Raw genomic sequence first — 11,796 nt, 5'->3', positions numbered from 1 at the left:
ACTTCTGCATGAGCCAATGAGCAGATGCAGTCCCTAACCATTACTTTTTTTCCTGGGAGCTGGAGCCTGTGGGAGGAGCCAAGCCTATTACTGCCGTCTCTAAGGAGATCAAAACAAAACAAAACAAACAACACCACAGCAAACCAGCTGAGAGATGTTCAGCCTTGCTTAATACCAGGGTCACAGAGTAGTCAGATTTTGTAATGCACACACTCAAGGGGTTGTGTGTGTGTGTGGCTGATATTTAATGAAACAGCTGGAAAAAGAGTTGCAAAGAGGCAATAAGGTCTGTTTCCTAATGCTGGAAAGCAGACAGACAACTCAATTTGACTTTCAATCTCTCTTTGGCACTCAAAACAGTTCTTTCCCTTACTGGGAAAATCCAACTGCAAGCTGGGACATTAACACACGTTCCCTAATCCATTCTCCTCACAGCTTTCACTGGATAAGGCAGGAGTTCCAGGGTTGTATTTCACACACAAAAGTGAAGAGTGGGATCCTTAGCCTTATGCCAACCTTTTTATGTTGGATTAAAGACCCCGAAAGGGGTAAAAACTGGAGTGGTTCCCTGGTGAGGAGTCCCCTGACATAGGCCCTGTGAAAGTCAGCCCTAAGTTGAACTCTGAGCACCCCCCACAAGTCATGCTGCCAGGGCATGCTGGGAAGGATGTATAATGGGTAGGGCTGCAGCCCATGGTGCTGTGATCCACAGAACAGTCTGAAGAATCTGCTGTTACTTGGTGAAGCCTCTAAGGCTGCCCAAAATACTCCAGTGACCTGCCCAGTTCCAAGAATGGCTAAGATTAAGGGGATGCAAAATGTATTTAAAGCCATTTCTGTCTCTTCCTTTGCCCTGAGGTTCTGTAGCACAGAATCCTAATTAAAATATATAGATGTGTCCTGGGCAATAAGGAAAGGCAATAGCTCTCTTCTTGGCAATATACTCCACTCTATCTGAAAAGCTCTCCTTGTCCAGGGGATTTCAATGGAGGCTTTTTTTTATTTATTTACAGAATCACAGAAACATAGTGCTGAAAGGGAGCTCAAGAAGCCATCTAGCCCATTCCTGTGCTCTGAAGTAGGATAACGTATTACTAGATCATCAATGACATTTTTAGTATTTCCATGGAGCCAAATCTTAATTGTCTCCCCAAAACTGTTATTTCTGGCTTTCAAATATAGTCTGTATGGACACCTGCCTTCACATAGCCTATGCTGAGTAGGAACATCAGCTAGCGAGCTGTGAGAAAAGAATAACTGTTAGTGTCTTCCAAGGATAATTTCCTCGAGCCAGGAATATTTGTTGTTTGCTGAAATGTTTCTGAGCTTCAGTCACTGCCTCCAGAGATGGATCATGGATCATTCCCAAGTGTCAAAGATGTGGCCTTGTTGCAAGGAAAAGTTCCAGGATTAGTATTATTGTGGTGTAGTCTGTGGTTGCTAGTGAGAATCCTCATAAGGTTGGGAGGTTGTCTAGAGGAGAGAACAGGCCTGTCACCTAGGGCCTTCTGGAGTGTGGTGTCCTGATTTAGGATATAGGTTGTAGGTCTTTAATGATGCATTGCAGTGGTTTGAGTTGGGGGCTGTAGTTAACGACCAATGGTGTTCTGTTGTTGGCTTTTTTGGGTCTGTCTTGGAGCAGTTGGTTTCTGGGTATTTGTCTGGCCCTGTTGATTTGTTTTTTTTACTTCTGGTGGGTAATTCAGGTTTATGAATGTTTCATGCATCACAAGGCTGAAGCAGTTTCCTTGTACTAGCTTCTTCTGATTTTCTTTTGAAAGACAAAAGCCATTTTTCTACACCTTTCGGGGGTAGCAGATTATATCTTAAAATATTCCTTTTATCAATATAGTTGCTGATTTTGGGCAAAACAGAGGCATTGCATTGATTCCAGACTTATTTGGGTTTTATTCTGGGGTTAGGCAAGGTTCTAATTAATTATTCTACTTGTTAGTTATTAAAGTTTATGAAGTGGTATTTTTAGTTTGCTTTTTTATACAGCAGACCAGGTTTGTAATGGTTTTTCTGTTGTGCTAATCTTTGGTCTTATTTAAAGTGACCTTTATCATAAGGGCCGTTTCCAGTTGCCATTTTAACATTGCTTAACGGCTTTTCTTTTACTAAGAGAAAATTATGTACATTGCACCCTATTACAAGGTTACTCATTTTAAGTGTATGCATTTTTTTCCTTAACACCCCTTGAACTACTTTAACTAATTTTACACTGCTGTACACAGTTTACATTCCCTTTTATACATTTGGGGCAGTTAAATTCCAATAGAAACTCCCTATTTTCTCTTAGCAAGTTTTACTGAATTATAGAGATTTAAATTTGATTATTTCTTTGCCTGGCTTATTTACAGACACTCCCTTGAAAAGGGGCCCATTTCTTCTTTTTAATGGCTGCAAACAAACCAAGAATTGTTCTTTGTAAATTAACTTTGTACATGCTATAAAATTTAACTGCTTAATTTCCTCCTAACTCTGCAAAGTTAATTTACTCTTTCTTTGAATTACTTGCTTATTTCCCAAAATGACATTTTAGTGGATATTACCATTTTACATATTACTCCAGGAATTTGGATCTTTTATGCCTGGACTTACTGTTTCTCTCTTCCCCCGCCCCCCAACCCCCATCACTATGCTCCTGCCTTGGACTTCTGTTAAATAGTTCACTTCCTTTGTTTCTTGTCAAGATAGGACTTTAAGCATAAAGCAACAACAGGAGTCATAGCAATGGTTGCTGTATTTATTTATATTCACAGTGAGCTACCAGGACCTTTCATCCACTTTTAGAACTGGCCAAATTTGGTTTATTGAAGGAGCTCTGGATCTTAATTAGGACCCTTTCCTTTAGTGAATCTTGGATTACGCCCCCACCGCCTCCCATTTCCCTGTCTCCACTTTAGCAGGGTAGGGATGGTCTGGATTAAATTTAAGGCTGAGGACTGTTGGCAAATGGGTATTAAACCCTTCCTCTAACTTCCTCCACAGGACCTCCCTGTGGTCCTGCTGGGCATAATCCTTAGCAGGTGATTCCAAATACATTTAACCCATTGTTTATGTATATTGATGTTACCTCTATAATTTACTTAATTTTACAACAGAAGAGAAAACTTAACCCTGTGAGACTTTTTAGGTTTTACACAATTTCTGTTCTCTGATATTGGAAGGTGTCCAGATCAGAAGGCATCCTCTCTTTCTGGATACACCGGCAAAACAAACAAACAAACAAACCAACAAACAAACCCCAGACCGGTCTCAAAAGTGAAGAAGCTTCAAACACAAAGGAGGAGGAGTACAGATTAGCAGAGATTCTAATTGCCAGACACTTGGCAGCAAAAAAACCCTAAAAACAGCTCCTTGTTACCACAAAGGCAAGTTGGCAGATTCTGACACAACCGCTTGTTAGCAAGACACATAGCTTTGTCACTTCTCTGGTTGTTCCACCACTTAATCAATTCTTCCTCTGGTCTGGCCATGGCATAGTCTGCCCTTTTAACCACCACCTGCCGAGCCCTTATAAGCTTGTACTCCAAATATTCTTGTTGGTCCCCGCTTCTCACTCTATGCTTGGATCGCACATGGCCAGGTTCCTCCTGGTTTAAATCTGGAAAAGCAGAACCAAGATGTGTCTGCAGGGAGAGAGAGAGAGAGACTTCTATCCTGGCCTAGCAGGGTCGTAAAGTAAACATACTCACCCCTTCGTGGATGTCAGTCTCTGGCTCCCATGCAGCTCACAAGCTTGGATCCCAGATGAGACCCCAGTTGTAGGAACCAAAGTCTGAACACTGTATGAAGCAAGCACGAGGGTTTATTACACACAGCGCTGGTGGAGTGCCACTTTGCTTATTTGGCTCAGTGGACACTGCCAGACAATAGGTTACAATTTATTATTATAGGATGCTGATGGGCAGAGGGAAGCAATGGCATGGGTGTTTCCCAAGCCTGGATAGGTTCTAGCAGTAAGACAAAATGAGCACTATAAACCAATAATCTAAAAAGGTTACACAGACAGCTTCTCTGCCCATGGTTCACAGAACACCTTATCTGGTACAGGTGGTTTTCGTTAACAAGTTACTTAAACAAAGCAGACATTTAATGACAACTATGTGTCTATTGGAGTAATGATGCATCTAAGGGAGTGATGACTTCTGTAAACTAGATAAATTTGAATCAAGTGTGTCTCCCTTCATACACAGGCTGGGAATCCTGACTTCCACCTGGGACTGTGTGGAATGGACTCCAACAGTCGTAACAGGAGCTGCAGTTGTGAACATATTCTTCAAGTCAGACACAATATATATAAAGATAACACAAAATAGAGAACAAGCTGTGGGCAAATAGTTGGATGAAAAAGACAAACTATGTGGGTTTCTTTTCTTTCCAAATCCCACAGTTGAGAAATCCTAAACAAGTGTATGAAAACTACCCCATATGGAATAATTGACAGTTACTTGAGGGGAGAACTAGAACAGGAAAGCAAGCAGCAGGTCAAGACACAATTGTGTTCCAGACAGGCATGTGGGACAATGAATGGAACAGATAACCAGACAATAAGAGATGAAGTGCATTGTAGACCTGCCTGGGGTCCATTGCTGGCACTGCAGAAAGTGCTCCCTGTCAGGATGGAGGGCTCTGTGGAGAAAATCGTACGGTGCTGCTCTCACTAGATGGATCTTAGTACTATCAGTTGATCTTGCTTGCACAGCACCAAGTTTCATGCAATCAAGAGACGTATCCAGTTCTGGAATAATCTATCAAAGGTATTAAATCTGACTACAGGTGCTCATTGTTCATCTCCATGGAAATCCATTGTCCTCCACTGAATGGTTTGTGCCAATTCTTTCTTGAAGCTGGTAACACTGCTGTATTCCTGCATGAGCCAGGGAGCAAATACAGCCCCTGACTGAATATTACTTTTATTTACTGAGACATAGAGACTGAGGGAGTAGACAAGCCTATTACTGCAATCTCCAAAGGGGTAAAAAACCCACAACAGCTCCTCAAACCAGTGCGTCATTATCATCATCAACAACCATGGGCTCAGTGCCCATTGGTGTTTGATGCCTCCCTCACTGTATCCTTACATCTTTCCCTGTCCAGTGCGGAGTGACTTAGTTTCTGTAGACTAGCTCCCCACCAATCTACCATATCATCTACCTATTCTCTGTGGGGTCTGTCTCTCCTATTCAAACCATCCATTATGCTGAACACCAGGGTCTTGATTTTTTGTTCATTGTTCATTCTGCAGATATGCCCAAATAGCTGTAATGTCCTTCATATAGCCTTCTGCAGCAGGTTCTCTTTTGGCTGTATCTTCCTGTGTAATTCCTCATTGGTAACCTTCTGCATCCATCCTATTCTCAGGATCTTTCTATAACAACTCCCATCAAACGCTGATATCCTTCTCTTTGTATCTTTCATTATCACCCGTAGCCGTGTCTACACATGCACGCTACTTCAAAGTAGCGGCACTAACTTCGAAATAGCACCCGTCACGGCTACACGCGTCGGGCGCTATTTCGAAGTTAACTTCGACGTTAGGTGGCGAGACGTCGAAGCTGCTAACCCCATGAGCGGATGGGAATAGCGCCCTACTTCGACGTTCAACGTCGAAGTAGGGACCGTGTAGTCGTTGCGCATCCCGCAACTTCGAAATAGCAGGATCTGCCATGGCGGCCATCAGCTGAGGGGTTGAGAGACGCTCTCTCCAGCCCCTCAGCTCAATGGTGGCCGCGTGGAGTGGCCCCTTAAAGGTCCCCTCCCCCTCCCTTCCTGTGCAGGAAGCTGAGGGAACGTGCAGGCAGCAGCTCAGACACGCGGCCAGCCTGCACGTCCCTCAGCAGCCACAGGAGGCACAGGACCGTCAATGGCCACCTGGCAGCGCCCCCAGGGGACCACCCCCAAGGGGAGCCAGGGAAGCCAGCCCAGCCAGGCGGGCAGCCGGGCTGGCAAGCAGCAGCGGGGCCCCTCCTGGACGGAGGCCGAGCTGCGGGACCTGCTGGGGCTCTGGAGCGAGGAGGAGGTGCTCCAGGTAATGGGGAGCAAGAGGCGGAACGCGGATGCGTTCGCTCGGCTGGCCGACGGCCTGGCTGCCTGGGGTCACCCTGCCCGCACTCCTGACCACGTCAGGAGTAAGGTGAAGGAGCTGCGGCAGGGTTACGCCTGGGCCCGGGATGCAGCCGGATGATCTGGGGCCGCCCCCGTCACTTGCCCCTTTTACAGGGAGCTCAGGGACATCCTGGGCCCCCGGCACACCTCCTCCCCTCCGGCCACCCTTGATACTTCGGCCGATGAGCCCCAGCAGGCCCTTCAGCCGGAGTCCGCCCCGGAGGTAAGCCCTGCACCCCGGGGGCCCCCCCCCCCCCCGGAGCCCACCCCCGGGACATCGCGGCAGGAGGAGGAGGAGGAGGGGGGCTCCTCCTCCGCAGAATCCGGGCTGCAGATCCTCCTCCTGCCATTCTGGAGCAGCAGCCGGGCCTCTGCTCCCCGGGGATCTCCGGACCGTGGGAGTGGACCGACAGGTATGTACCCCCATCTGGTGTACACCCCTGGGCTTGAGGGGCGGGGGTAATAGATATGTGTCCAGGGCCCCCCACATGCTCACATGGCCATGGCCCCAAGGACAGCAGGGCCATGTCCCTCACAGCACTGCATCCATCAGCCCCTGCCCCCCCCCAACCCCGCATGACAGTGCCATGCCCCATCCCCGGGGCAGTGGGGAGTGGAACCTCGAGGGGCCCCCGGGAGGAGGGGGTGGGACACCCCGCAGCAGCAGCAGCAGCAGCAGCATGTGATGGAGTCGGGGGAATGCAAATGGGAGACTCAGGCTAGATATGAGCAACAAGAGCCGAATAGCTTCCAGGGGCAAAGGATGATCCTGGGGCTACAGCTGGCAGGTGACACCTCTGCCCTGAACAAAGAGGAGGGAGGAGCCGAGCTGGCTTTGAATGGTGGGGGGGCGGAGGCCGCAGGTAGAGGCTAGGGGAAGGGAGAGCTGGAAGGCAGCCAGCCTGAGGAGGGGGAAAGCTGCATCCCAGAGGGGCACCCCTTGGGGTCTTCTCCCCAGGACGGGTTGGAAGGACTGGCTCTTCTGACAGCTGGTGCTGTCACTCCTGGGAGAAACTGGGCATCTGTGGCCTAAGAAACTTCTCCTGTCAGACCCTGCGGAGTGAAGTGAGAGTCGCTCCCACCAGGGGACGGGGTGCAGTGGAGGGGGGCCCCTGAACCCCATCCATCACAGCAGCATCTCCCGGGGACGGGGATGGGGAACCTGCAGCACAGGGCTGGGGGGGACAAAGGCCACGGCTTGGGGCCCACACCAACACCTGTCTCCATTCTTCTTCCCCCCCTCCTCTCCTGTGTCCTGCACCTGCACCATTGGAAGGACCGGAAGAGAGCGCTGGCGAGGCATCAGTGGTCCCGGAGACCCCTCCGGGGCCATCGCTCCAGGCAAGCCCCTCGGCCGAGGACCGACCGGCCCCACGGCGGGCTAGACGGCGGACCCCGCGCCACCACCAGCCGACGGCGACGGACCCCCAGCTGCTGGCCATCCACCATCGGCAGCTGGAGGTGGTGAAGCAGTGCCTGCGGGTGGAGCAATGCCGCCTCGAACTGCAGGAGTGGGCGCTGGCCTGGCGCCAAGAGGCATGGGGGGCCTACATGGACACTTTCAACCGCCTTGTGGACTACCTGGCCCCCCATGCCGCGCCGGCCGCCGCAGCGCCCGCCCTGACTGCTCCACCTGCCACACCACCTGCTGCTCCGCTCGTCGCTATCCCGTCTGCCGTCGCCCCGCCATCCACCAGCGAGGGCCGGACCACCGAGGGACCCCTGGAGCCAGCTGAGACTCGCCGGGCATATCTTCCGGTCCGCCCCGCCCCCAGCCAGCCCCGGACAGGGCTGCAGCCGCGGCGGGGCTCCCAGCCGCCCATGCCCAGTGCTGGACTTTAGGGGTGTGGGGCCCGGGACGTGGCCCCCCCCCCATTGTATATAGTTGATTTTTAAAAAAGGACGATGGACAGTTTTAGTTCTCTTTTTTGGGGCCCCCCTTTGCCCCGTCCCCCACCCATGTAAATAGTTCTCCCCTTTATCATCCCTGGTTTTCTTTTTAGTGAACAAACTTTTTTATTACTATTGTTTTATTTGTACACATTACTTTTGTTACACACATCTTGTATATAGTTTGTTCTTGTTTTAATTATAGTTCCAAAAAAACAAAGTTCTCAAAGAAAAACCAGTTAAATTTTAGCCACAAGTGCGTGCTGTCTTTTGTCCAGGAAAAGTGTGTGTGGGGGGGTGCGGTTGGGTGCTCCGTGGTGTGGGCGTAGGGGCAGGGAGTGTGGTGGAGGAAGGCGGGGGCGATGGGGGGGGTCTTGCAGAGTTCCCACCGTGGCCTCATCATCAAAGTGGGCCCGCAGGGCCTCCCGGACCCAGGTCCCTTCGGGGTCCACCTGGCGACTGGGGGCAGCGGGTGGCTGGATGTCGGCCCTGCCGGCCTCCACAGCCCAGCCCTGAAAAAAGGCCTCCCCCTTGCTTTCCACCAGATTGTGTAGGGCGCAGCAGGCACCCACAATCTGGGGGATGTTGGTGGGCCCCGCATCCAGGCGGGTGAGGAGACATCTCCAGCGCCCTTTGAGGCGGCCAAAGGAGCGCTCCACCACCTCGCGCGCGTGGTTCAGGCGCTGGTTGAAGCGCTCCTGGCTGGCGGAGAGATGGCCCATGTACGGGTGCATGAGCCAGGGCCGGAGGGGGTATGCCACATCTGCGATGATGCAGAGGGGCATGGTGGTGTCCCCCAGAGGGATCTCCCACTGGGGGATGTAGGTCCCCGCCTCCAGCCGGCGGCACAGGCCCGAGTTCCGGAACACCCGGGTGTCGTGGGTGCTGCCAGGCCAGCCCACATAAATGTCCTGGAACCGGCCCCGGCTGTCCACCAAGGCCTGCAGGACCACTGAGTGGTAGCCCTTGCGGTTGATGTAGCGTCCTCCACTGTGTTGCGGGGCGCGGATGGGGATGCGAGTCCCATCCAGAGCCCCGAAGCAATTGGGGAAGCCCAGCGTGGCAAAGCCGGCGATGGTGGCATCTGGGTCCCCCAACCTCACGAGCCTGTGCAGGAGCATGGCATTGACGGCACGCACAACCTGCAGGGAAAGAACATGGGAGAGCACCAATGAGGGGTGAGCTGGGTGTGCGGGGCCCTGCCCTGCCCGGGCCCCCCTCCCCTCCCCTCCCCTCCCCTGCCCTCCTCTGCCCGGGCCCCCCTGCCCTGCCCTGCCCTTCCCTCCCCTGCCCTCCCCACCTCCCCCCATGGGTCCTCTTACCTCCATGAGGACAGCCCTGACGGTGGCCTTGCCGACACCAAACTGCTGTCCCACAGATCAGTAGCTGTCTGGAGTGGCCAGCTTCCAGACAGTGATGCCGACCCGTTTCTCCACAGGGAGGGCAGGCCGCATGGCAGTGTCCTGGTGCCTGAGTGCGGGGTGAGCCACTGGCACAGCTCCATAAATGTCTGCCGGCTCATCCTGAAGTTCCTGAGCCAGTGGTCGTCGTCCCACTCTCCAAGCACCAGCTGCTCCCACCAGTTGGTGCTGGTGGGGTAGCTCCAGAGGCGGCGATGTGGGGGGTAGGTTCGGGGTGCTGAACGGTTGGGGCTTGAGTCCTGCTCCCCTGCAGGCTGCTCCTCCTCCTCTGGTGTGGCAAGGAGGTGCTCAGCTGCCTCCCGCATGGCATCGCCCTGCTCCTGCCAGGAGGGCTGGATGGACCTCTGGCTGCTGCTGCTGCTGGGGGTCCATGACTGAGTTGCCCGAGGTCTGTGTGCCTATGGCTCTTCAGACCGCGTGCTGTGCAGGCTGCGTGTGTCTGGGAGGGGCCCTTTAAGGGAGCGGCTAGCTGTTGCCCCGGAAGTGCTAGTCCGCCCTGTGACCCTGTCTGCAGCTGTGCCTAGCATCCCTATTTCGATGTGTACTACTTTGGCATGTAGATGTTCCCTCGAAGCACCTATTTCGATGTGGTGCTGCGCAACGTCGACGTTCAACGTCGACGTTGCCAGCCCTGGAGGTCGTGTAGACGTTATTCATCAAAATAGCCTATTTCGATGTCGCTACATCGAAATAAGCTACTTCGATGTAGCGTTCACGTGTAGACGTAGCTCATGTCTCACATTCACACAACATACTGCTGAATACATGTTTTCAAGACACTCAGCTTTGTTCCTAAGCTAACCGCTTTGCTTTTCCAGATCTTATCCATCGCCTTCAAATTTGCTCCTGCTTTTGCCATTCTAGTCACTATTTCCTTCTTGCAGTCTAGATCATGCATTATGTCGCTCCTCAGATACATGAACTTCTCTACATTCCCTAGTTTGTTGAGCACTGCTTAAGACAAGGATCACACATTAGTCAGATTTTGTAATGCACACACTCCAGAGTGTTTGTGTGTGTGTGTGGAGGGGGGCTGATATTCAATCAAATCACTGCTGGGAAAAGAGATGAATAGAGGCATTAAGGTCTCCTCTTTCATAACACTGGAAAGCAGATAAACAACTCGCTTTGACATTCATTCTCTTATTGGCACTCAAGTAGTTCTTCACATCACTGGGAAAATCTGACCCCAAGATCAGAAATTAACACACATTCCCCAAGCCATTCTCCTCATATGCAAAGAAAGGAATTCCAGGATTGTATTCCAGGCACAGAAGAAATGGGTGAGATCCTCACCTTTACACTTACCCCTTTCTGCTGGATAAGAGACTAGAAGATGTCCTTTTATCATGCCTTGTAAGTCATGCTGATGGGACATGCTGGGAAGGGGAGAAGTGTGTAAGGGGCAGGGCTATAGTCCATGTTGCTGTGAGCCACAGAATACCCCAAGGAGGCTGCTGTTACTAGGTGAGGCCTCTAGGACTTCCTGTAATACACCAGAGACCCGCCTAGGCCCCAGAATGACTAGGATTAAGAGGATGCAAAATGTGTTTAAAGCCAGTTCAGTCACTTCCTTTGCCCTGAGCTTCTACAGTACAGAATCCTAATTAAGGTACATAAAGGTACTATAGGCCAGGGGTCTGCAACCTGAGGCTCTGGAGCCACATGTGGCTCTTTAAGGTCTTCTTTGTATCTCCCAATGCTATAATTGCAAAGTAAAAAAAATATAAAACCCTCCTGATTATTTTTGATAAACTGTGAATGTCTAAAAGCCCCCAAATGAGCAACTCACATCTAAATAGCAAACGATATGTAATATCAAAACGTTGGGTAACTTCCCCTAGTGTCCTCCAGAGAGAGAAGGTTTGGGAGTGAACGTCAGGAAGCCAGTGGTACAAGCACACATGTAAACTGTGAGGAAATAGAATATGTAAAAGGTTTGTGAATGTCCTGCAGTAAACATGTGACACATTGCAAATCGTGTGTGCATTGTTCTTAAAATAGAGGTTACAAAAAGAATGGTTTGATGTTATTTATTAATGACTGTCTCATATTCACATGCACTGCAGCTCTGGAATTACTGATTTTTTTTTAACCAAATTGGAAAAAATGGCTCTTCTTGCTATTTTGGTTGCCGACCCCTGTTATAGGCAATAAGGAAAGGTAATAGCTCTATTCTCAGCAATATGCTCCGTTTGGTCTGCCTGAAAAGCTCTCCGTGTCCAGAGTACTTCAATTGAGGTTTTTTTCCCTTGTAGAATCTCAGAAAGGTAGTACTGGAAGAGACCTAAACAAGCCATTTCATATGTCCCTGTGCCATATTCATAGCTGATGCACATTGGCACAGCTCCATTTTACCAGAGAAGTGGTT

This window comes from Carettochelys insculpta, chromosome 1 (genome assembly GCF_033958435.1).
Source record: "Carettochelys insculpta isolate YL-2023 chromosome 1, ASM3395843v1, whole genome shotgun sequence".
Taxonomy (NCBI): domain Eukaryota; kingdom Metazoa; phylum Chordata; order Testudines; family Carettochelyidae; genus Carettochelys; species Carettochelys insculpta.
This window is presented reverse-complemented; position numbering follows the sequence as displayed.